The 24,899-nt window shown below is 51.3% G+C and overlaps 1 protein-coding gene across 1 annotated transcript in view; it reads right to left on the bottom strand.

Annotated features, from left to right (window-relative positions):
- Positions 1-24,899, bottom strand: part of ANO1 (anoctamin 1) — a gene marked incomplete at both ends in the record, with an annotated part of 160,308 nt that overhangs the window by 128,097 nt on the left and 7,312 nt on the right. The gene's annotated exons all lie outside the window — the stretch shown is intronic.

Raw genomic sequence — 24,899 nt, 5'->3', positions numbered from 1 at the left:
GTACGTTAGCATCAGAAAAGACATGCTATCCAGAGATGGACTCAGCTTGGTTTAATGCAGGCGCCCCCAGACTGGTCAGCTCCTGAGGACGGGGGTTGTCTGTCCTGGTGCACGCACTCCGCACTGAAGCCTCAGAACACGTTTCCCCTTAAGTCCTAACGCAGCGAGAGTTTCCCGGAGCTGCTGTAACGAATCACCATAAAACAAAACACGCTTACTATCTTACAGTGCTGGGAGTCAGGAGTCTGAAACCGGTCTTGCTGGGCTAAAAGCAAGGCGTCGACACAAATCTCTAGGGAAGAATTTGTTTCCTGGTCTTCGCCAGCTTCCGGAGGCTGCCAGCATCCTTGTCTCATGGGCCCTGCTTCCATCCGCAAAGTCAGTCACTGCCACCCTGACCCACTGTCACATCCCCTCTGGCTCTGACTCCCCTGCCTCCTTCTTTAAGGACCCTGGGACTCCACGGGCCCCAGTCGCATCATGCAGAGTAATCTCCCCACCCCAAGATCAGCTGATCAGAGGGCTTCTTCCTAGAGATCTGCGCCGACGCCTTGCTTTTAGCCAGCAAGACCCATTTCAGACTCCTGACTTCCGGAACTGTAAGATATTAAATGTGTGTTGTTTTATGGTGGTTTGTTACAACGGCTCTGGGATCTTTTTTTTTTTCTTAATGATATTATAAGTGCTTTACTCAATAACCTGGGCGCGGCGCAGGTGAGGTGGGAACTGCACCGTCATAGTGCAGTACCTGGACGTTTGTGGGGACTGATGCTAGAGTCTCCTCTCACCCTTGGCTGCATTTGGGGGGCACCCTAGGGTCAGGGCTCCCGGGATCATTCGGTCGAGCGGTGCCGAGGCCTCAGACCCCGGGGGGGCGGTGTTGCCTGAGCACCTTGGAGCCTTGCTTTACCTTCGGTTCCTTGACACTTGTATAGACAACTGTGCCCCCGAAACGTTTTGCCTGCGCCGGACTGGTTCCACATCCGGCACCAGCTGATCATAGCGGGTTGGGTACAGGGCCTGCTGCTCGCATGGCTGTGCTCTCAATATCCCCGTTGCGCGTCGGATACTCTCTGCCCACGAGGTCTGAAAGTCGGATCTGAGCGGTCGGCCCGTTTCTACCGCAACCTCTTTCCAGCGGCCACCTGAATCCTGCCTTTACACGTGATGAAAGATATTCACAGGTTCTGGGGATCAGGGCGTGGACATTCAGGAGGCTGCTATTCTGCCCACCCCACCTGCTAAGTGTGGACACATCCAAATGTGGATAAAGAAGAAACCGGAGTTGACGACCTCTAGGGCCATTCCTGCATTCGCTCATTCAGTAAATGTTTATTGAGTATCTACTGCGTTCCAGGCCGATATGGGTACTGGGGATACAGCAGCCAAGGGGCGAGACCAAGTCCTACCCTCTAGGGCTTTTCAACATAAAGAGGGTAAAGCAGAGGATGACCCCAATCTCAATAGGTCACAAAGGGAAGCTGGTGTCTTGCCCACCCTGAGGCCGTCTGCGGTCCGGTCTCAGAAAACCTTGTTTTTCTCCGGAGTTCTGCCTCAAAGTGACATGAAATGTCAGAGGGCCAGGATGGCATACCTGTGCTCGATCCCATTCCCTTGCTTCTTCTGACATCCAGGCTTTTGGGGGAAACAAGCTCTCACATGACGGCAGCTTGGGTTTTCAAATGCTCTGAGCGGCCTCGGTTCACACGCTCCTGGCTTTCAGTGTCAATGCCACCCGGGGACACAGGGGAACGGGACGGCGTGCAGGGGTCATGGGTTCTCACTTCACGTCTCTGGAGCCTCCCTGGGCAAGAGCTGGCTCCTGGGGCCTCGCCCAGCCACTGGCCGGCGTTGGATAAATCTCACCACTGGGATTTCTCAGACGATTAACATGGGAAAACAGAGGGGGTGAGCAGGCCGAGGAAGTGGGCGCATTAAAAATAATGAGGCTAAAAAAAAAATAAATAAAAAAAAAAAATAAGAGGCTGCTCGAAATGGTTGCAGGTTCCGGGGGAGAATGTGAACTAAGTTGTTGGTTTATTTTAAAATATACTTCATTTTCCATTCGGTCTCTGTTTAATCTCTTCTGATAGAGCTAAAAAAAACCCAAAACACAAAAAACAAAACGCTCCCTATTCTAAAAACTGAAATGTATATATAGTTGAAAAAAGAAAAAGTGGGGCTAAAATACAGGTCGAAAGAACACTCTGTGAAGATGGTGCTTCCTTGTGTCCAGCGGGGCTGGGAGAAATTTACAACGAAGTGGAGGGTCTCAGCTTAAGTGGGACGACAGAAAGGTCCATCACTTTCCTTGACCTTGGTGACGTGGTGAGGGAACACTAACAGGGGAGTCAGGAAGATGAGGGCTCGAATCTTGCTCTCCCTTAGCAACTGGGTGAGCCTGGGCAAGCCGTTTGACTTCTCTGACAAGTAAGTACTGGGCTTCCCCGGTGGCGCAGTGGTTGGGAGTCCGCCTGCCGATGCAGGGAGCGCGGGTTCGTGCCCCGGTCCGGGAGGATCCCACGTGCCGCGGAGCGGCTGGGCCCGTGAGCCATGGCCGCTGAGCCTGCGCGTCTGGAGCCTGTGCTCCGCAGCGGGAGAGGCCATGACAGTGAGAGGCCCGCGTACCGCAAAAAAAAAAAAGCAAGTACTAATTTTCACAGGAGGTGTCCCGGTGCCAGGGCTGACGTGTGTAAAGGAAGCAGCCGGCGCCACGCCTCGCTCAAAGTACCCACTCAATAAACAGCCCGGTAGTAAGGAAGGAGCAGCTATTACGCCAGCAGCGTAGCACAACCTCCTTGCCTGTGAAGGTAGCCCCTGGTTTCTTTGAATCATCGAGTCTTTTAATGTGCCTCGTTCTGATTTAGGCTAATGACGCCTGCTTGAATATCGCTCAGCAAGGAGGTGGCCAGCACCCCTCTGGGGACCCTCACCCGGACACCGCCCTCCAGGGTGGAAGAGGGCTGGAGTTACAGTGGGCAGGGAGAGAAGGTGTCTTGGGAGAAATCTGTCTTGAGTGAAGAGCTGCCCCCCTGCCCGAAGCTGGGGGGACACAACGAGAAGACCCCCTGGGGGCTTGGTCAGGTCCCTGGACTCGCAGGGAGGGTGGACCAGACTCTGCCCTTGTGCTTCAAAGCGTCTCTGGCAGAAGGCTGGCTGGGGGGTCCTGGGCAGCAGTGACTGTCCCCACAGACAGCGTGGGCGCAAGGGGCGTGAGGATGTTAGAGAGTGTCCTGTGGACTGGACGTGGGCCCTTGGGAGGGAGCCAGCCAGGAGTGAAGAGACCCTGTGTGTTACTATCAGCGACAGATGCTCAGCGGGGTCTGAGTGGGATGTTTTCGTTACACCAGGGCCCCCAAACCCACGAAAGCAGCTCAAGAGGGTCAGCTTCAGATACAAGCCCAGCTGGGAGCCCACTTTCCCCTCCCCCAGCCCTGGAGGGTCCAAGGGCCTAGAGACGGGTGGGCAGAGGGAGGGGAGGAACCCAGGAAATGAGAGAAGGCAGAGGCAGGGGTTAGGGTTAGTGAAATCTCACAGGGGACCGGACGCTTTAATTATCCTCATGAGACCATGCTTTTGTGACTCAGCAAGGCTGGGAAAGCTTTTCTTCTGACAGTGACCAGAAAGTCGTGGGGCCTCTGCCCTAGAATTCCCCGGGGGGCTGGGAAGAGCCAGTCCCAGACATTGGTGGGTGGTAAACGGGCTCCTGGAACCAAACAAATCAGACCTGATTTACAGCGTTTGCTGACGGCTGAGGTGTAAATTCTTCCACCCCTGCCAAGTTCAAGGTCCCAGTGCGATGTCACCGAACGCAGAGCTGGGAAGAGACACAGACAGTTGGCTCTTGTGAGTTGGTGTGAGCAGGTGTGAGCCAGCTCCAGCACGCCCAGGTTTGAAGGGGCGGTGGGGAAAAAACGGGACCTTTCCTGCTGTCCCCTCTGGACTCCTGTTCCTTTAATGTAATGGTTTCCCTGCTTTATTTTCCTTTGGAACACCCCTCCCGGCCTTACGTTTTCTGCTTCCACGTGCATATGGGGGTAGGAAGGTCTTCCTTCTCTCCCCTGCACCCCAAGATACGCGAGAACAGGCGTGCTGTTTTGATCATGGCTAAATCCCCGCCCCACAAGCCTGCACAGATCTGGCTCTGCACAGGTTCTCAGTGTTTACTGAAGGAATGAATAAATTAGTGAATGGGGCCCCTCCTCCAGGAAGCCCTCCCTGGCCCCCAGGCAAGGACAGGTCTCCCTGCCGCACGCCTGCACTGTGCCATGGACTTCGCAGCACTTAATGTGACCGCATTTGGCAATTCCCTGGGCTCCAGGTGTGCATGTCCTGCCGGAAGAGGAACCGTTTCACAGCCGATTACAAAGCGGCCTTATTTACGGCCACATCCCCAGCCCTGGCTCCGAGCCCGGCACTTAGCAGACCCTCAATAAATACTCCCGAACAGATGGCCAAATGGATAATTGGCGTGTGGCCTAAACACAACAGGGGTGGGCTTCGGGGGAGCCCCAGACTGCTCCCCACTCTTCCGAGCACGCTGGGGCTTCATCAGATAGGCAGGTTCCACCCAGCAACGAACAGCCGGTCCTCAAGCCATCGGACGGCCCTTGATTCAACCCAGGTGGTCAGGCCGCATCCGGGCAAGGGGACAGTCACCACCCCAAACGTTGCCGGGCACCGGCCGGCGTGGAGTCTAGAAACAGTCAGAAATGCTCCCTTCCAGAAGGGACCATGTCCTCTCCACTCACTACATGAGAGCCGGATGAGTCCACGGCCCACCGCTCACGAGGGGCCAGGAAGGCCCACCCATCCTCGTCCCGGGGAGGAGGGGGACCTGCTAGTGAGCACTGCCAAAGGCCACCTGACTTGTTCCTGAAACACAGGCGGGATCGGCAAGGGCGGGCGCAGCCCAGAGCAGAAAGTACCGGGGAGCACGGGGCAGCAAACAGCCCGGCCCGGCGCTGCCTGCGAGCGGCTGTCGGGTGGAACCCGCCATGGGTCCTGTGGATTTCATCCCGGGGGTACGTCCCGCACAGGCCCCCAGGACCCTGGCTTTAATTCTCTGCTGCTGCCATCTTGAAATTCTTCATAATTTGTGAACAGAACCTGGCATTTTCACTCTGGCATGGACCCCAGTAATTATGAAGCTGGTCCTAATTGTAAGAGTTGGCGTTTCACAAAGGGGTAAAGGAGGGTGTCTCACAAGCATGTGGGCCGGGGGTTACCACCCTTGGCAATGGCAGGAGCTGCCCAGAGCCACCAAGGGCCCTGCCCGGAGACACCAGAGACAAGTTTTACATGCAAACAGCTTCATTCAAATAGGAAATAGGCTCGGGGCTTAAAGAGAATTTCTTTTGGCTCCTAAAGAGTTAGCTTTTATGGTTCAGTGTAGGGTGCGGTGCTGTCTCCTGGGGTCCTGCGGCGCTTAGATTTGCGAGGAAACACATCTGGGTTTCCACCTTTATATAGTGGCCACACCCCTCTCCCCGCATCAGGACCCAAGACACACCTGCCCGTGTGTTAATTCAGTTGTTGGACAAGGACTTGTTGCCAGGCACCTTTCTAGGGAAATAGGCAGTGAACAGAACAGACAAAAATCCTGGCTTGCGGTGGCTTGCGTTCTAGTGGGGAAGAAAGAACAGGAAAAGAAAGTCAGATGGACAGTGTGAAAGGCAGGGGTGAAGCAGGCAGTGTGTTTAGGGGGCAGAGAGTTGCCATCTGGAAGTGGCCCGATCACTAACAGAACACGGTAGAGACCCCGCGTCGCAGGCCCCGTCCGCTTCTCCTTTGCCCACAATGTCCAGGGTGCAGCCAGCCTGGCCTGGGCCTTGATCCCCTTTAATTCGTCCGCTGACCTGACAGCCGGGCAGAAAATCGTTCAGGAAGACAAATGAAGCTGCCGCTGAAAGGCGCCCCCGGCTCCCCCAGGAGCTCCCAGGCATGGAAGGGGCAGGGCCAGTCCCTAATGCTGTCCTGGTTTGGCTCTCTCGTGCCATTTTCCGTCCTCAGCATCCCTGACCTGCCTCCATCCTTCCGCTGAAATCAGATGACTGAAGTGAGGCCGAGGGACGCAGGCTCGGACCACCTCTTCTCTTTGACACCAGATCCAGGGTCAAAGGCACAGACAAGCAGTCACAATTTTCTATCGCTCTTTTTGCTTCCCAGAGCCGTCTCCTCAACTTCATCTTATTTTCGCTAAAATGCAAATTGGGAAAGCAGTGAAACCTAGCAGTGCATCCTCTGTGTTGATGTCATGTGAGCAGATGCTTGGAGGTGACTTTCCGTCACCCTCCTGCTGCCCCACAAACAGGGGCGGTGGGGGGGGGGATGTGTCCTTGGAAAGTCTCTGCAGCTGTGCGGCCGTGGGCGTGTCTCCTGACCTCTGTGGGGTCACGTGCCCCCTGCCTTGTTTCCTCTCTCCTTCCCTTTCTCTGCTCCTCAAAGGGCTACAGGGCGAGCAGACCCCAGGCGCCACGAGCCGGTGCTGCCTTGTGGTGGCGTCATCTTCCCCGTGATGGGCGGGACGAGAAGGACGGAGCCTGAGTGACAGAAGCTTGCTGGGTGGCTGAGTTAGCAGCGGTGTGGGAAGCCGGGACCAGGCGTCACCAGGAGCCAATCACAGTGAGCTCAGCAAAAGCGGCAAAGGAAAGCTTCCATCCTTGGAAACGCCAAGACCACGGTCTTCTCGACCTCCCGTGGGGGTCCCGCTCCCTCCCCATAGTGACAGAGCAGCACAGAGATGGGGCTCAATGTCTGCTGGGCCACATCCTGGCCTCGGCCCGGAGCCCCTCTAGATGGTACCCCCCTGAGGCCAGGAGCACATTTGAGTCCCCTGGATTACCCAAAAGGGCCTTGCACATAGTAGGTCCTCAACATCTAGGAACTGGGCCAAAAGGAGATGGGGGAAAATTCCCCAAAAGTTAACTCACTGGTATTTCACCTGCTTTTCTCCTTCACTTGAGGATTTTAAGACTTTTTAGAAGACGGTTACAGCCAGGAACACCCAACCATGGGTCCAAGAGTGAAACAATGAAAAGACAGGAGAGACAGAGCGTAGCCCCAAAACCTTATAAATAAAAGGGACTGCGGGCCTTTCATGAAATAAGGATGGTCTGCAGAGCCCTGGGCGCAAGGCTTACAAATTGTCACTGGTCCACACGTCTGGATCTCCTCGGCCACCGCCCTCTCTCCTCTGGATTCCGGGAGCAGCCCTACGCCGCCTCCCCACCCCGGCTGCCGTAGCCCATGCTGCTGGGAGCACCACTTGTAGAGCGATTTTGGAAAGTGTGGAGGCATAATCTACTGGAGCCCCATCCGAGCACACCTTTGACTCAGCAATTCCACTCCCAACAGAGATGCTTTCACGTGTTCACCAAAAGCCCTGCCCGGAACGCCCAGAGGAAGCAGCCCTGCTCTCCGTAGCCCTCAGTTCAGCCCGCCGCCTGCAGCAGGACCATCAGGAACACGTGGAATGAAATGAATGAGCTGCACGGCACATGGGCTACAAGGACAGGGCTCACAGCACATGCTGAGCCAAAGAAGCCAGGTGCTGCAGTGTTTGCTGCCCGCTTCCACTGGTAACGATTCAAAACCAGGCAAAATGTTCCCTGGTGGTGGAAGGCACAGGAGCGGCTGGGGGTGGGGCGGGCTGGAAGGGGTCATGGAGAGGATATGGAGGCCACATTCTTTTTCTTTCCTGAGTACCAGTTACCTGAGTGCCTTCCCTTTATGAAAATCCATTGACTTGTACTGCTGTGGGCGGAATTGTGTTGTTCTCAAATGTGGGCACGTGTGGAAGGGCATATGTGGAAGCCCTAACCCCAGTGTGACTGTATTTGGAGACAGAGTCTGTTTTTAAATTTATTTTAGCTGCACTGGGTCTTAGTTGCGGCACGCAGGATCTTTGTTGAGGCATACGGGATCTTTAGTTGCGGCATGCGGGCTTCTCAGCTGCAGCATGCATGTGGGATCTAGTTCCCCGACCAGGGATCGAATCCGGGCCCCCTGCATTGGGAGTATGGAGTCTTACCCACTGGACCACCAGGGAAGTCCCAGACATAGAGTCTTTAAGGGGGGAATTAAAGTTAAATGAGATCATTAACCTCAAGGGTGGTGCTCTAGTCCTGTAGGGACACCAGAGAGACACAGAAGAAAGGCCATGTGAGGACACAGCAAGAAGGTAACTGTCTGCAAGCCAGGGAGGGAGCTCTCACCAGAACCCAGCCTTGCTGGACTTTGATCTTGGACTTCCAACCTCCAGAACTGTGAGAAATACATTTCTACTGTTTAAGCCCCCTGGTCTATGGTATTTTGTTATGGGAGCCTGAGCTGACTAATTAGCATATGCTTAGGACGTGTGCACTTTTCTCTACATATGGTATATTCAATGAAAACTTGACTTAAAAGGCAAATCTGGTCCTAGCCCTCCTCTATTTGCAATTCTTCCCTGGCTTCTCATGTGCTCTTAAGAGCAAGTCCAAATTCATAATGTGGTCGTGAAGACAGCATGACTGAGCCCCTCTTGGCCTCTCTAGCCTTGGACCACTCTGCCACAGCTTCTCTGACTTTGTTTCAGTTGCTTGAACATGCCAAACGCTTACCTGCCTCAGGGCCTTTGTGCCTGCTCTTCCCACCACCTAAAACACTTTCTCTACCTTTTTGCAGAGCAAACTCCTCATCCTCCAGGTTCCAGCTTAAGTTTGTTTTTTCCTTGGGAAAGGTTTTCCTGATCCCAGGCTGGGTCAGATTCCTCTAGTATAAACTCTCAAAGCACCTTCCTTTTTCTTCATTACACCCCTTCCAGTTGGAAATATATGTAATATTGCTGCCTGTTTTCTGTCTTCCCCACTAGATTGTGAACTCTTTGAGGCCAGGGGACAGTCTTGTTCTCTGGTGGGACCACAGTACCCAGTGTGAATGAAAGGCTGGATGGATGGATGTAGAGCTGGATAGATGGATGGTTGGATGGAAGGATGGAGGGTTGGATAGATGGATGGATGGATGGATGAATACATGGACAAATGGATGGATGGATGGTTGGATGGACAGATGGTTGGATAAATTTATGAACAAATGGATGGATGAGTAGATACCAATCCCAATAAAAATATCTCCGGCAGGCAGCAATTCTGTTTACAACAGAAGCATCTGTTGAAACTTTGAGGTGCACAAATGAGTCAGCACTCTGTGCTCTGCTAATTTTTAGGAAGTGATCTAAGAATACATCTCTCAGCCTTTCATCGATGAGGCAAATGGTGAACCTCTTTAAATATTTACGTTTTTAAAGTGCTAAAGTTTGGAAACACCTAAAAAATACCCCTGTGATGTACTGTCTACCTTAGGCCTTCCAGCTATATGGAAAGGGGAAAAGAAATATTTTCTTTGGAGAATGGATGAAGGACATTTCCCCAGCACCAGAGTGGGGGAAGTGAGAAGATTCTGGTTCCTGCACCCTAGGTGTGTGGGCAGCTGGCACGTGCCGGGGCGGTGGCTGCAGTGGGTGTCAGAAGCCCATCAGTGCTCGTCTATGAGCTGCAGGGTTAGACATAGGTGGGGGTGTATGGTGAGGTGCTGGGTGTCCCAAGGCCTGCGTAACTCTTCCAGGTCACCCCCTCGCCCACCCCCGGCTGAGCTCTGTGTCTTCCAGTTCTTCCATCCCGCTCTCTCCCCTCCAAGTCTTTGCATATGCTGTTCCCTCCGCCTGGAACACCCTTCCTGAGCCTTTCCACCTGAGTAACACCTGCTCTTCTGGAGGTTGTCACTTCCTCCAGGATGCCTTCCTGGGATTCCCCCCAACACACTCCATCAGACTCTCCTCCCCCTGCTCACCCCGAGTGTCCCTGTCCCGGTACCTTCCACCCACATTCACAGAGCAGACAGGTGTCACTATTTGCAGACAGGTGTCGAGGCACTGGGAGTGGGTAGTGAGCAGGACAGCCCCCGCCCCCGGGAGCTTACATCCCAGTGGAGGGAATACTAATACCCGCCAAGAACGCAGAGTGTAGCGAACCACAGCCAGACCAGCTGTGGACCCAGGAGGGGGGGAGGGGCCTCGCGCGGGTGGGCGGTGGCGGAGGTGGCTGAGGACGTGCAGCGGGACGTGGGCAGGAGGGACAGTGAGGACCAGGGCCCGAGGTGGGAGCGAGGGGCCTGTGCTGGAGGGACAGGCGAGGGGCCCACGGGCCCCTCCTGATCTATCCTGTTGCTGCTTGAGTGTCCGTCTGTCTGCCTGTCTGTCTCATGACGGTTTCCTTGAGGCCCACGGAGCAGCTTCTGGAAGGTGACTGGGGCTCAGCCAGGCACCGGCAGCGTCTTTGTGGGCCGTGCTGGCTGCCCGTCCTCACCTACAGATGGAAGCCAGAGGGCCTTTTCCCCAGCTTGTCTGATTCCCTTTCCCTTTCCCTCCCACGACCCTGCAGTGCAGACGGTCCCCTGTGATGACGGAGAAACTCAGACCTAGAGACGGACACCGCTAGCTTGGTCAGACGTATCAGCGGCCCCCGCAGGAGGACCCGGGCAAAGCCTGCAGAGACCGCAAACTTGAAGGCACCAAGAAGCAATCTGGGCAAGTGGGCAGGAAGGGGGAGCAGTAGGGGTCCCTGGCTGTGCGGCTGAGACCAAAGCTCCGTGTTACGGGCTGAATCGTGTCCCCTCAAAATTCGTGCCTTGGAGTCCTGACCCCCGGCACCTCAGAGAGTGGCTGTGTCTGGAGCTGGGCTTTTGGAGAGGCGATTAAGGTAAAATGAGGTCACTAGGGTGGGGCCCTAGTCCAATGTGACTGGTGTCCTTATAAGAAGAGGAGTTCAGGACACAGACACACACAGAGGGACGGCCATGGGAGGACACAGGGAGAAGTCGGCCGTCTACACGCCGAGGAGAGAGGCCTCAGGAGGAACCAGCCCTGCCCACACCTGGATCTCAGATTCCAGCCTCCAGGACTGGGGACAGTCAATCTGGCTGTTTACGCTTTCCAGACTCTGGGACTTTGTCATGGTGGCCCTGGCTGACTAATGCATTTTCCTTTAAGGGGAAAAACAGACCTGACATGCAATCCTCCCTAACTTCTGTGACATCCAAGGAAAATCGTAAGGCTCAAATCTTTGGACAGGAGCTGCAGAGGTTATGCCCGGATCTCCTTCTGGAAGGCCTGTGAGTGAGCAGGGGCTTCTAATGTTCCGGGGAAGATAATAATAAAAGCAGGATTTATGCAGTTTGCGTATCTGCACTCACTTCGCAACCAACCCCCTCGAGGGCCGCCCTGCGACCCCACCTCACACCTGGGGACACTGGAGCACCGGGAGGGGTAACTGTCAGTCCCACTGCAGGAAGCAGACCCCGCCCCTTCCTTGGGTGCAGCCCATGTCCCTTCTGAAGCCTCACTGGCATCGGTGGAGACTTCTAGTGACTCTCCTGGCAGAGCTGTGACTCTCCTGAGAAAGAGCTGCATCCAGGGACGCTCAGAAATCCCTCGGACAAAGTCCCTGCCCTGAGCGAGACCCTCCCCATCAGCGGGTCCTGGCTTGTTGAGACTCATGCTGGCTGTTCCGTAGGCCTTTGGTCCTTTGGTCCCCAATTGGCGTGAATTCTTCTGGGTGTTAAGAGAAGGAAATAATGAAACCTGCCAGGGCCACGTCATCATTTCCAGACGTCTGGGTTGTGCGTGGGAAACGCCTGTGGCGTTTGGATCCAAGAGGGCTGTCTGGGCGCCAGGGGCCCATGGCTCACTGCCTGTGGAACGCGACCTCGTCTTGCTGGAGACTCTGTGGCTGGGCCACGCTCTCCCTCAATGGCTTGATCTTCCCTCACTGAGATGTGCAGGACGTGGGATGCTGAGTGCTGCATTCACGTGGGCTTCCTGGAGGTGGTGTCTCGGCTCCTGGGCAGGGGAGACTGGGGGAGGTTCCACTACGGACAGTGACCTGACAGCGCTCAGGAGAGCACTTGGCACAGTCTCCCTTTGTAAGGTCTCTGTGGTCACCACCTGCCACCAAATCTGAAGGGCACTTGCTTCATTCAAAGTTGGAGGAAAAGTGGGAGTAGCTTAAGGTGCATATCACTAAAGACGAAGGCAAACCCACAGCCTTTAAAAAGAGCTACTGGCTCACAAACAGGGTGACGGTGGCAGAAAGACAGACACACAGACCAATGGGACGGAATAGAGAATCCAGAAATAACCCTTGCACAGACGGTCAAACCATCCTCGACAAGACCATGTGGTTGAACCACTGAATGCAATGGAGCAAAGGACAACCCTTTCAACAAATGGGTTGGGAAAGCTGGGTCTCCACATGCCGAAGAGTGAACCTGGACCCTGACTTTCCACCATCTACAAAAATTAACTCAAAATGGATCAAGGAGCTGAACGAAAGACTTGAAACTGTAAAATTCCTAGAAGAAAACGTAGGGGGAAATCGTCATGACGTAGGGTTTGGCAATGATTTCTTGCAAATGACACCAAAAGCACAGGCTACAAAAGCAAATATAAACAAGTGGGATTACATTAAACTTGAAACTTCTATGTCACCACAGAAACCATCCGTAGGGTGAAAGGTAACCTACACAAGGGGAGAAAATATCTGCAAACCATGTATCTGATGAGGGGCTCACACCCAGACGACAGAAAGAACTCCTCAATTCAATATCCAAAACCAAAAGAATCTGATGAAAATTGGCAAAGGACTTGAATAGACGCTTCTTCAAATAAGATATACAAATGGCCAGTAAGCATGTGAAATGACGCTCAACAACATTACTCATCAAGGAAATGCGAATCAAAAGCACAAGATATCACTTCACACCCATTACGGTCGCTACTGTCAAAAACCAGGAAATAACACGTCGTTGAGGATGTAGAGAAATTGTACCTCCTGTCCACTCTTTTTATGTTTTTTTTTTTTTTTTTTTTTTTTTTTTGCGGTACGCGGGCCTCTCACTGCTGTGGCCTCTCCCGTTGCGGAGCGCAGGCTCAGCGGCCATGGCTCACGGGCCCAGCCGCTCCGCGGCACGTGGGATCTTCCCGGACCGGGGCACGAACCCGCGTCCCCTGCATCGGCAGGCGGACTCTCAACCACTGCGCCGCCAGGGAAGCCCAGGGAAGCCCTCTTGTGCACTCTTGATGGGAACGTAAAACGGTGCAGCCACTGTGGAAGACAGTATGGAGGTTCCTCAAAAAATTAAAAATAGAGCTACCGTGTGATCCGGCAATCCTGCTTGCAGGTATATCCCCCAAAGAAGTGAAAGCAGGGTCTCAAAGAGATATTTGCACCCCCGTGTTCATTGCAGCACTGTTCATGATCGCCAAGAGTTGGAAGCAACCCAAGTGTCCACTGACGGACAAATGGATAAAGAATATCTGGTCCGTCCACACGATGGGAGGTAATTCAGCCTTAAAAGTGAAGGACATTCTGACACATGCAACAGTGCGGGTGAACCTCGAAAACCTTATGCTCAGTGAAATAAACCAGTCACAAAAAGACAAATACTGCGTGATGCTACTTTGATGAAGCAACCAAAATAGATAAACTCTTAGGAACAGAGAGTAGGATGGTGAGTGCCTGGGGCTGGGGGGAAGGGGAAAAGGAGAGCCGTCCAATTAGCGCAAGAGTTTCAGGTCTGCAAGGTGAAAAGTTCGAGAGCTTTGCTGTACGACAGTGTGTATCCAGTTAACACTGCCGCACTGTCCGTTTAAAGATGGGCTGCAGGGGAAATTTTATGTATTTTTTGCAATAATAATAATAATAACAGAGCTAAAGGCTCTTCAAAGGATCAGAATTTGTAGGAAAGGGTAGGTGCACTGGAGTCAGGGCAGAGAGCAGAACTGAGGAGAGAGGTAGGCAGGCAAGACGCATGCTGGGCTAACTTCCGAGGTAGGTGTGGACACCGGCCCCTACCTGTGCCGTCCTTGGACTTGGCAAGTTCATTTAAGGGAGCTGGGGCCACACAAGCGTTGAGTTAATACAGGGAAATCACAGGCAGGCAGGAAGAAGCCTGTGGGGCTAAAATGTGATGGCGGAGGGAGAGAGCAAGGCTGGCAATTGGGACGCACGCTCGTGTAGGAGAGAGTTTGGGTACCAAATTGGATGCAAACTCCCGGAGCATCTGCGATGTGCTAGGCTATGTGCACAGGTGAGGAGCTGCCCTGCAGGTAGAGATGAGGTGGCTCAGGGGATGCGTAGGCAGGATTAGGGACTCGGGCTTGTCTCCATATGAGTAAGAACTGAAAATGCCAAGTGTAAGTAGTCTCCAAAGAGTTCCACCAAACATCATCCTTGGTTTCTTAATCGATGGCAGTGCCAGGCAAGAGCTCCTGCAAAAGCCTCCCGTAACGTCTGTTGAGGGTTTGCGCGGGGTCTTCCGTGGCCGTGGCTTCAAGGGGGCTCGGGTGCCTTGTATTGGGAGGGCCCTCCCTTGTGGGCCCGGATCCTTGGAAACCAGATCTCAGAGCAGCCCAAGTCTTGGGGGCTACGGGTGCTTCAGGACCCCACGTTGGCACGAACAGTTTTACAGATTGAAAAACGCAAATGGATTTATCACTTGGTCTACCCTGCTTTCCAATTCAAAAAGTGGGTTGCTTTCAGTTCAAAGAGAAACAGTCCTTACTTGGTAGCCTCATCATATAATTATCATTAAAATGATCAAACTGCACTCCCGGACAGACTGACGCTCGCTCTTAACAAGGCGTGGAAAGCCACCTCGTGGTGCTCCAGATGGAGAAGCTCTTTAAAGACCGATACCGTCCCTTCTCTGTCACTCATGGGAAGTTTCCATTTCGAGTTCTTTGGGGTTGGTAACCTCATCTGATTGGTCAACTCACTTGTGAATCGCGCACAGGAAGTAAAATGAGAAGGGTGGGGGGAAAGCCACGGCTTTATTTATAGAAATCTCATTTTTGCTATCCATCAAAAAAATAAACACAACCCACCTCACACTAAAAATACGCTTCTGAAGATCAACAATGAGGCCATGTTTGGCTGACTCCCTAAGAAGTGGAGATTTCAAACGGTAGGAATTTCTCACAGACGTTCCTAGAATAATCTAGGACAGTGTGCCAACAAGCCTTATTTTTTTTTTCATTGACATTTTAAGCAACATGTCACCTCCTCCTTGACTCTGAAACTGGCAAAGAGAAGCCTCATGCTCTGAGAGATTGGTACGAGCTGTGTGACCTTTGCCAGTTTACTTAACCTCTCTGAACCACGTTTCCAGTGTAGAATGATATCTACCTTTCAGGGATGCTGTGAGGAGTAAACCAGATAATAAACCCATGATAAAGTTCTGAACACAAAAGAGATGCTCGAGAACCAGCAGCGACGATCATAATACACTCATGGTGAGAATCTTTTGCCACCAGTTCTGATTCCACAAGTCAAGGGCTGTTCACAGACCTGCGGGTGAACGTCGGCCTTCCTTGGGACCATATGTTAAACCTCTCCCAGCAGCACTGAAAGATTAGTTTTTAGGTTTAAAAGAAACCAGGGAAGCCACAAAAAGGATAGGTCTGTTGCTCCATGATATATCTTAAAGACAGAACGATGGAGAAGCCCTTGTTACAAGCCCTAAGTCCCAGAGGATGCCACATAACGTCTCAACGGGTTTTATTCCTAGCGCATCCAGTGGAGAGGAACACTGCAGTGGCCTGGAACACTGCAAAGTGCATGGAACCTGAGCCCACCACTTCCTAACTGTGTGACTGTCACTGTCCTCTCCTCTGTAATGAGGAGGTAGTAGCACCTGCTCGGTAAGGCACACACACAGCATCTGGCGTATAATCGTGTACCACACACCTTAGCCATTATAATTATTCATAGTGATGGCATTTTATAATCTGCTCCTTCTTCTCTCTTGTCACTTAACTGTGTTCTATGTTGGTTTTACTCATCACTGTAAACCCCACACCCGGCACAAAACAGACGCTCAACAAATTTCTGGCTGACGAGGCAGGAAAATACCTTGTCCTGAAGGAGATGAAGCTGAGTAGATGGGAGGGTGATGATAATACCATGTGATGCGGAGCCCATGGGAGGACCTGCGGGGCTGCGGGGTGGGGGTGGCATGGGCGGAACCCTTGATGAGCTCTTGGGGAGGGGGAAGGTTTCAGGAGGGAGGAGGAGGTTTTCCTCGTGGGGCATCCGCAGGTTGTACCTCACCCCTCACTGATGAGCACTTAGGCTGTTTCCAAACACTTTTCACCGTTCTGCACAAAACAATCGTTGCCCAACTCCTACTCAATCAGTTCCTTAGGATATGTTTCTAGAATTGGAGCATAAACATCTATCTTATTCGCTCCATCCTCCACCCACCCATCCATCCATCCATCCATCCAACATCCATCCATCCATCCATCCATCTATACATCATCCATCTGTACAAACTTCCTTCCTTCCTTCCATCCATCAGTCCATCTATCGAACCATCTATCCACCCATCCTCCATCCATTCATGTACCCATCCATCCATCTATCCTTCCTTCCGTCCTTTGTCCCTCAGCAGAACTTACTTTTTTGTTCATATTGGTATTTTATTCCTTTTAAATTTATTCCTAGAGTATTTCTACTTCACACCCCCCACCTTGCTCTTTTGTATTGGATTCTTTCTCCACTGTAATTTCCAGCAGTTGCACCTGATTTGGCCACACATTGACTCTGGAGAGCTGTTAGCATCTGACGCCCTGGCTGAGCTGTCCTGTTAGTTCTAACCATGTTTGAGCTGATACTTTTGGGTTTTTCAGGTAGGCCATCATATCACCTTCAGTCAGTGACCATTTTATATCCCTCTTTCAATACCTATAATTATTATTGAATTTTCTTGCCTCATAGCACATTCTAGAACTTTCAGGACATTGATAATTAACAGAGCTGATCACAGCATCCTTGACTTGTTCCCAACTTTCATGAGACCACTTTTAACATGTCACTATTCAATGTGATGTTGGCTCCTGGCTTGAAATAGATATTTCTAACCCTGTTATGAAGGTGTCCTTTTTGTTCGTTTAAGAGTTCTGGGCAGGCAGAGATGTTGAGTTCTAGCCAATGTCTTCTTCAGCATCAAGTTAAGAAGATCACAGATGAAGCGGATTGCAGGAGGCCACGGTTCTCCCACCCTGGCCTGTAGCTGCACCCTTTGCCAGGCCACTTTGCAGTGCATCCTGTCAAGAGGAAGAGGGTGTTTCTGTAGCTTGAGCCTGGCCTGGCCTTGTGACTTGGTTTGGCCAATAGAATGAGACAACGTGACGGACCTCACCGGGCCTCCGTGTGCCCTCACTCTATCCTGGACCTGGCTACTGCCTGTGAACAAGCCTGGGCCAGTCTTCTGGAGGATGAGGGACTGATTTTTACTGCAGTGTCCTGGCAATCATGGAATGAGCCTGCGTGTGTGATTGGGCCCAATTTTTTTATATCCTGCCCCGTTGCCAAAACCTTAGCAAATGTGACCAGGCACTCGTGATCAGAATTGGCTACCTGAAAGACATGGAAGCAACCTAAATATTCATCGACAGAGGACTGGATAAAGAGGATGTGATACATATATACAATGGAATATTACTCAGCCATAAAGAAGAATGAAATAATACCATTTACAGCAACATGGATGGACCTAGAGATTGTCATACTGAGTGAAGTAAGTCAGACAGAGAAAGACAGATATAATACGTTATCGCTTATATGCGGAATCTAAAAAGAAATGATACAAAACAGAAACGGACTCACAGACTTAAGAGAATGAAATTATGGTAACTGGCAGGGGGGGAAGGGTGGAGGGAAGGGTTAGTTAGGGAGTTTGGGACTGACATGTACACACTGCTATATTCAAAAAGGATAACCAACAAGGACCCACTGTATAGCGCAGGGAACTCTGCTCCATGTTATGTGGCAGCCTGGATGGGAGGGGAGTCTGGGGGAGAATGGATACGTGTATATGTATGACTGAGTCGCTTTGCTGTGCACCTGAAACTCTCACAACATTGTTAATCGGCTATGCTCCAATATAAAATAAAAAGTTAAAAAAGAAAAGAATTGGCTACTTGAGACTTTATAAAATTGAAGGCTCATGTTTGAACGTCATATTGCTTCAAAAAATGATGCAACCATCAACTCATGGGAGAGGATGGGTGTGGTCTCTGGGGGTGCCCAGGAGCCTGGCTTCTAGGTGTGCGATGCTTAGAGGAGAATGAGCATGATATCCAGGGTGAGGACATGGCGGCCGACACCCAGGAGGTCTTAGGCCCCAGAGGTACAGCCAGCTGAGGCCACTCTAAGTGGGTGGGCCTAGGGAGCGTTGATGCCATCCCGCAGTGGGTCACAGAGTCTACGCTGAATGAAGCCTCTAGAACACTGCTGTCCCATTAAAATATGTCATCGAATCCTTTGAGATTCCTCTACTCAGAAGGGAGCCTAATCTCCCTCCACTTGAGTGTGGACTGAGCTTAGTGACTCACTTCTAACCAACAGAATGAGGTAGAAATGACAGCATGTAACTATTGAAACTAGGTCACCAGAGGCATTTCAGCCTCTTCCTCACTCTCTCTTGGACCCCCTGCTCTGGGGAAGCCGGCCGCCATGTTGTGAGGCTGCCCAGGCAGCCTGTGGAGAGGTTCCTGTGGGGAGGAGCTGAGGCTCTTGCCAACAGCCCTGTGAGCGTGCCAGCTTGGAGGTCAACCCTCCCGCCCCAGACAAGCTTCAGATGCCTGTAAACCTGGGTGACATCTTGACCACAACCTCATGAGAGATCCCCAAGCCAGCATCACCCAGCTAAGCTCTTCCTGAATTTCTGAGACACGGAAAGGACCTGAGATAATAAATATGCCTTAAGACACGAGGTTCTGAGGTCGTTTGTTACGCAGCGCAAGATAAATAACATACTTTTTATGGTGGCTCTGAGTGGAGACTTCATCATTGTCAACTTGTTCTCTTTCATGAACTCAAGGGCCTGGCAGTTTTCTCATCTCTAACCTCCCACTAGTATAGACCTCTTAGTTTACTGGACACACCGCTTAAAATGTATGTGCCAGCTTGTGGCTTGAGAAGGAGTGAGCCCGGGTTTCTCAGACTGGTGTTGTACAAGAGAAGCAGGTCTCTGAACAAAGCCCTTCTACAGACCACTGTAGGAGAAGCCCCCAGAAGCTGCCTGACATTGGTTCTAACCGCCCTGGCATTGGTCTCTCACCCTTGTGGGGGGATTGGCAGCAGGCTAAGCTCAACTCAGGGTACCCCTTGAAGACAGAAGCCAGGTCATAATTCCATGGTGGAATTACATGGTCAGTGAGAATGCTTTCCTGCAGAGCTGTTTTAGGTGGCTTGAAGCAGGGGTGAGTTCTGCCACTGCCCTCTCCTGATGTCTTAAAAACATCTCACAGGAGCTACACACACACACACACACACACACACACACATACACAGACATGCACGCATGATAACGTTTTTGGTAACAAAACTTGCATGTGGCCAGCACCAAGAAGCCCCCTTCCTGACCCCCGAAGGGAAACCGCTATCCTGATTCCTGTCTTCACAGATGCATTTGGCTGTTGTGTGTCCTATAAACGGGGCTGGATGGAGTTCTCTTCATTCTATAAGTGGGAGCCTACAGTGTGCGCTCTTTAGTGTCTGGCCTCCTATGTTCATTGCGACCTTGGTGATTCCTCCCCACGTTGGGAGCAGCTGTGGGTGGTTCACCCCAGGGATGTAGAGGGCTCCATGGTGGGAAAGGACCACGGGTGTGTATCTGTCGCAGGGCTGGTGGGCATCTGGGGGGTCCTGATTTGGGGCCATCATGAAGAGTACTGTGAGGAACCCTCATCTGTGTCTCTGGACAACCAAGGGCGGCGTGCGTCTCAGTTGAGTCCCGCGGGGAGAGGTCTGCTGGGCACCAAGTCTGCTTGGTTCAGCAGCAGTGACTCCCAGCTATTTAGTTTCCAGTATCAACTCCCACTCCCGCCAGCAGCCTGGCCCGAGGTTGGCATCATCTGCGTTTTGCATTTTAGCCCCTCTGATGGGTATATGATGGCATTGAGCCGTGGTTTCACTTTGCATTTCCTGATGACTAATGAACTTGAGGGCCTTTTCATGTGCTTACTAGGCCCTTTCTTTGAAGATGCTTGTTAATCACCTGATGTGATTTTCGGGTTCCTGGGAAGCAGGCCTATCTCTTGAGAACACACTGATAAGCTTTCTCCCAGGAGCAGTGACACATTTCATTTTCTTCCTCCAAGACTAGCCCAAACACACAGACGAGACTTCGAGCTGCTTGTGCCGATCCATTTTCTCCCCAAGGGCTCATTTTGCGTCGCTCTGACCCCCTTTTAATATCTGCATCCAGCAGGTAATCTGGCTGAGTTACAGTTACAAAGGTTTTGTCATGGAGAGCCCGCCGGGAGTTCTCTGTAAGTGCCTTCCTGAGATTTCACTTTGGCAGAGGTGAGCCTCTGGTTACACCCGACCCCGAGCCTTTTCAGAACACAACAATTGTGGCTGGGCTGTATGGAGGACACTTGGGACTCCCCTGCCCTCTGTCCTTGAGGAAACCCTTCACACTGTTATCAGACACCCCCCAGGTGTCTCCAAGTGGACGTGGGAGAGCCCTCGCTCAGACTCTCACTATCTCCACTTTCACAAAAGGGTGGGGACTCGGGCCCACTTGATCCTCAGCAAGACACACAGATCCTTGGACAATTAGCATCAGAAAAGAGCTGTAGAAGGGGGAACTCATTCATTCGGCAAATGTTTACTGAGCACCTACTATGTGCCTGGCACTGTGGGCATGCTGAGGATTCAGGACACACAAGAGATGCTCTCCTGGGCTACCTGGTCTTTACATCAGTGGAGGAGGAGGGGCAGATAGTCAATAAGTCCAATAAATCAGACTCAATTATGATTCTCAGACCCTACTTGGGGGGATGGAAAATGGGGAGCACTTTGGCCAACGGTTTGTCAGTTTCTTAAATAGTTAAACACACTTTTCCTCATATGACCCCCGTATTCCAGCTGGAGGCATTTATTGGAGAAATGAAAACATGCTCATAAAAAGCATTGCTCCTTGCAGCTCCATTCATAAAGGCTTCAAACTGGAAACAACCAATCCTTCCAGGAGGATGGATACGCAGGCTGTGGTCCATCCACGTGATGGGATGTACCCAGCATCAAACCCACTACTGCTCCGCATGACTGAGCACCAGAAGCTGGACATGGGGGAGTCCTCACCCTACGCTTTCTTTTATAGGAAGTTTAGAACAAGCAGAATTAGTCTTTGGTGGGGGGGTTGGGGGGCTGATGGGGGACAGGTGTGAGGCCACTTTCTGGGGGCGATGGGACTATTTCACATCTTAACAGGTTATAGGTTATACAATCATAGGAAGTTGTGTTAAAACTGATGGCACTGTGCACTTGAGATCTGGGCGTTTTACTCTATGTGGATTGCACCTCAGTTTGCAACATCTAATTAAGACATGTGCTCGGAGCTACAAAGGAGAGGGGCTGGTGTTAGGAGTGGGGGTAACGGGCACCCCCAGTGGGATGGAGAAGGCTAAAAAGGTCTCCGTCAGATGACATCGAAGGCCAGAGATGAGAAGGAGAGAGAAACAGAGGGCTCCAGGGGAGGAGGCTGCGTGTGCAAAGGCCCCGGGGCTGCCGTCTGGGGTGGCTGGGGGACAGCCTTTCCTGAGCCACCAGTCGACTTTCATTTTGTGCCTCTGTGGCTGGTAAGACTAGCGGGTCCAGAGCCTGAGGCGAACTCTACCTGGCCTCAGTCCTCACTCTTCTCTGGCTCCACCTTTGGCTTCCTTCATTTTTTTCCCTTTCATCTTGAGGTTAATTTACGCTATTTTCTTATATTTTATGCACAGGTATAAACTGGCTATAATCTTTTATTTGAGGGATGGGAGGACAAAGGAGAATTAAGGGTGGAATGTGAACCAGCCCAGGTAAGGCTTTGGGGGCCATCCACGTTCTCCTCGTGGGCATGGCAAGTTCATAAAGATTCAAATACAATGGCTATTCCTCTCTTCCCCGCCCCAAAGAACAGTGATAGGAGCAGACATTTAAACATTGCAGGTGGTTCCACCCACCACCCGCCTCCCAGGGAGCCTGAGGTCTCATGTTCAGGTCTCATGCCCTCGTGCCTTTCAGCACGTGGGCGTCATCCACCCCCCAGGACCCCAGCCCTCGAGGAGCTGCATGCATTCTCTAGACTCACTGTCCTTTAGAGGTTGAACTTCATCTGGCACCAGCCAAAGACACAAGACACAGGTGTCTCTTCTAAGGCAGCAGGAAACACAGTTGGTGCTGGACCTGTCAAAGACTGGCCTCCAATGTGGCCTCCTCAAGGGACTTTCATAGTTAATCATCCTTTGACCCTAACCTCCTCCTTAGGTTTGAGAAGAGGGGAGAGAGCACCAGACTTGGAGTAAGCAAACAAGAGCTCTGGTCCCATCTCTGTCACCAAAGTGCTGTGTGACTTTAGGAATATCACACAACCTCTCTGAGCCCCAGTTTCCTTCTGTCATCAGGAAAATGAGGGGGTTGGACCTGGATTTCTCATTCTGGGTTCTCTGGAAGGGATCCAGGACATTCATTAGCCTCTTTAAGGGCAGAAAAACACCTGTTCTAATGTCTATTTATTAAAATCAGTGATATAATTGTTTAAAGATTTCCCCCTTGAGATGGAAGTTGGAGGCCTCTGTATGGAAGTGAGGTGGTCAGTTGAGGTCAAGACTCGATTTATGGCTCAGCTGGACACTTCTAGCAACTCTTGGAGCTTTGGCCAAGCGAGAGTTTTAAATTGTTTGTATTCTTAGTCACATACTGTTTAATATATAACCCCAACTGTCGGTGGTGGAAGGACCGCTGATGTTAAAATACTAATTAAGAAAGAGCTCACATATGATAAAAATTTAGTAAATTCAGCTTAAGGTGGTTTCATAAGTTGACGGCTATCATCTAAAATCGATAGCTCATTAAGAAATCTCTAGAACCTCAACCAGCAATGTGAAAAAAAAGAAACGAGTAACTTCACACAGGAGAAGCCTGACACCTCACCTCGGCCAGGTGAGCAGGCAGCATCCCAGGGACCAGCCGTGTTGAGGGCGATGGGATGAGGAGGCATTTCCCCTCTGTGGTCCTCCCCCCAGACCCACAATCCCAGTCTCATCATGACAGAAAGTTCCAGCTGAAGCACATCCACAAAACAACTGCATTAGTCGCCCCCCAAACTGCCGAGGTCATCGAAAACAGAGTCACGGCCAAGAGGAGCCTAGGGAGAAATGACAACTAAATGGATGGGATCCTGGGACAGAAGAGGACGTCAGGTAAAAGGACCAAGGAGTCTGCATGAAGTGCGGACTTCAGTTCATAATAACGTATCAATATTGGGTGGTGCGTGTGAGGATGTACCGTAATAATGCAAGATGTTAACAACGGGGGAAACAGGTGTGGGTTACATGGGAACTCTGTACTATCTTTGCAATAATTTTGTGCATCTAAAACTGCTGTAAAAGAAAACATTATTTAAACAGAGACGGAGTAACAGTGGTGACAATTACCCAACTGTAACCGGCTGGGCAGGAGCCTTGCTCACGTCTGCCATGTGTTTCTGGTGGGGAAGAGCTGGTGAAGAGTGAACCCAACGCTGAGTTGTCATGCAGACACAGGTCACGAACATACAAAATCAGCTGGCTGATTTTTTTTTTAACATCTTTATTGGAGTATAATTGCTTTACAATGGTGTGTTCGTTTCTGCTTTATAACAAAGTGAATCAGCTATACGTAAACATATATCCCCATATCTCCTCCCTCTTGCGTCTCCCTCCCTCCCACCCTCCCTATCCCACCCCTCTAGGTGGTCACAGAGCACCGAGCTGATCTCCCTGTGCTATGCGGCTGCTTCCCACTAGCTATCTGTTTTACACTTGGTAGTGTATATGTGTCCACGCCACTCTCTCACTTCGTCCCAGCTTACCCTTCCCCCTCCCTGTGTCAACTGGTTGATTTTTAAAATGCATCATGCAAGATAATGATGATAGTTCAGACAAGATAATCCCAGACCAGTCATACTGATGACAATTTTATTGATTTTATTTTTATAAATTTATTTATTTTTGGCTGTGTTGGGTCTTCGTTGCTGCGGGGGGCTTTCTCTAGTTGCAGTGAGCGGGAGCTACTCTTTGTTGCGGTTGGTGTACAGGCTTCTCATTGCAGTGGCTTCTCTTGTTGCAGAGCATGGGATCTGGGTGTGCAGGCTTCCGTAGTTGTGGCATGTGGGCTCAGTAGTTGTGGTGCACGGGCTTAGTTGCTCTGCAGCATGTGGGATCTTCCCGGACCAGGGCTCGAACCCGTGTCCCCTGCATTGGCAGGAGGATTCTTAACCACTGTGCCACCAGGGAATTCCTGATGACAATTTAAAATTCATATATATATGGGACTTCCCTGGTGGTCTGGTAGTTAAGAATCTGCCTTCCAGTGCAGGGGATGTGGGTTCGATCCTTGGTCAGGGAACTAAGATCCCACATGCCGCAGGGCAAGTAAGCCTGTGAGCTGCAACTACTGAGCCCGCACGCACCTCAGCTAGAGAGCCCACGCACTCTGGAGCCCGAGTGCCACAACCTGAGAAGCCCGTGTGCCACAACGAAGAGCCCACACGCTGCAAAGAAGACCCAGTGTAGCCAAAAGAAAAATTTCATGTATATATATTTATCTACCTCTATATAGAGAGATTATATATATTATACAAAACACATTATGTTGAGCTATCTATCATCTACCTGCCTATATGCATCTATCTATCTATCATCTATCTATCAATCAAGGGGAAAACTTTCCATGCTGTACCAACATCCAAAGTGAAGTATTTTTCACTCAAAATCACTCCTTTTTCATATAGCACACAAATGAAATACCATGGCATGCTTAACT

This window comes from Leucopleurus acutus, assembly GCF_964270905.1.
Source record: "Leucopleurus acutus genome assembly, chromosome: 8".
Lineage (NCBI taxonomy): Eukaryota > Metazoa > Chordata > Mammalia > Artiodactyla > Delphinidae > Leucopleurus > Leucopleurus acutus.
The sequence above is the reverse complement of the archived record's forward strand: the minus strand, read 5'-3'. Positions and strand labels throughout refer to the sequence as shown.